The 1,720-nt window shown below is 44.7% G+C and overlaps 1 long non-coding RNA gene across 3 annotated transcripts in view; it reads right to left on the bottom strand.

Moving 5' to 3' along the window:
- The window catches only part of LOC119617336, a 37,039-nt gene that overhangs the window by 17,561 nt on the left and 17,758 nt on the right, over positions 1 to 1,720 (bottom strand). The window lies entirely within an intron of this gene.

Genomic DNA, 1,720 nt, shown 5'->3' with positions numbered 1-1,720 from the left:
CCCATGTAGTCAACGGGCTGATATGGAAGTGGTCGGCCTTCCTGTCGCTAATCTGCATTTTCCCAGAGAGGCCTTCTCACCGGAGCTCGGAGATGTATTCAACCTAAAACACAAGCTGCAGTTTTTTATGTTTAAAAATAAAACAGGTCTCGTGTTTAAGTGTAGCCATTCGCCTTACTTCCATTTGCTCTGATGTAAATAATGTCTGCTGTTCAGTTTGGAAGCTGCTGAGCTGTTAAAGCTGCAGAGATTTGCAGCGTCGACCTCGACTCCTTCGTCCTGAGCTTGCAGGCAGACTGCAAGTCCAGCTTTACCCTCAGTGAGAAAATAAAACAACAACAACCGAGGCAGCACGACGGATTAACGTAGATTTAAAACGTGTTAGCGTAAACACCTCGAGTTCCGGTGGTTTGATGTAAATGTAACACTTTAAAAGTGTGACGATTTACAAATGATAGGCGTTTCAGTCAAAATGAATCATCTGTGATGTTTCAACGAGTTGAAAACGACGAACTGTTCGTCTGTCTGTTAGCCAAATATCTCATCAACCAGTGAACGACTTTATTGAAACTCTCAGAAAGTAATCACTGGATGCTCAGCTGGTGAACCTGTGGAGTCAGGCTGATTCAAGATGGCTGCCGCAGCCGATCGATCTTAAGGAAGAAAAGTATTGCAAATATATATATATATATATATATATTTATAGATAATAGATATATAACACATGCAGATGTTGAGCTGCTACACATACTCCAAGCACTGACAAACTGTGCAAGATCTTAGTTTAAAACGTTGGCATTAGCTGCTGCAGCTGTTAGTCTGTTTGTCTGTTAGCAAAATATCTCACGAAGCACTGGATGGATTTTAAGGAAACACTCAGAAAAGAATCGTCAGGTGCACATTTACAACTGATTTGCTTTCGGAGTCGGCTCAAGTCAAGATGGCCGACGTGGCTGATCGACCTCAGCAAACACTCAAACGGAGACCAATCGGCCACTTTCACAGATGCTGAGCTAAAGTTTGGTGTGGCAGCAGCTGAGAGTCGCTCCTAACTTACAGTGAACAAGTCGTTTCAGTGCAAAGTTCTCACTCAGCAGAAAGTAGGAGGGACACGAACGCTCGGTCCGGCTTTTACCGCCAAGGCAAACGCGTTCAGCAGAAACGAGTCCGTCGTACAGCCAGGACAGGTTTCGTGGGAGGACCGGGAGCTGGGACGATTAAAAGAGGAGCTGAGCAAGGACGTGAAATGTGTTTTGTTCACGCGGGCCTCGGTTTTGGCTATTGTTGCGGTGAGGGTGTGAGAAAAAAAAACTGCTCTTACATAAGGAGACTTGCAGAAAGCAAAAAGGAGGGGATGGATATTTTTATGAGCCAACTGTAATCCCTGGCTTTTTTTGTCTACCTTCTTCGCTGCTTTTGCCTGTGACTTAATAAAGACGATTAATCTTTTTTCTTCTGGCTGCCAGCGGAGATTATCTGGTGTGCTGGGGACGGATCCGAAGCAGGGGCTATTGTTTGATTTGTCTGAGACTCGGACCACATTTCAGGTTTTTGGCTTATCAGGAGGTAAAAATATTCCTGTTTTGTTTCACTTTTCCATTTGAGTTTTATTCACAGACAGTTAAATGAGTTCACAATACAGGGTGGTTACATGAAAACGGTGGGCTTCTGATGACACAGGTCCAGTCTCACGTCTGAAAGCCCCCCACCCCCACCCCCA

The sequence above is a fragment of the Kryptolebias marmoratus genome, linkage group LG9 (assembly GCF_001649575.2).
Source record: "Kryptolebias marmoratus isolate JLee-2015 linkage group LG9, ASM164957v2, whole genome shotgun sequence".
In the NCBI taxonomy this organism is placed as follows: domain Eukaryota; kingdom Metazoa; phylum Chordata; class Actinopteri; order Cyprinodontiformes; family Rivulidae; genus Kryptolebias; species Kryptolebias marmoratus.
The sequence above is the reverse complement of the archived record's forward strand: the minus strand, read 5'-3'. Positions and strand labels throughout refer to the sequence as shown.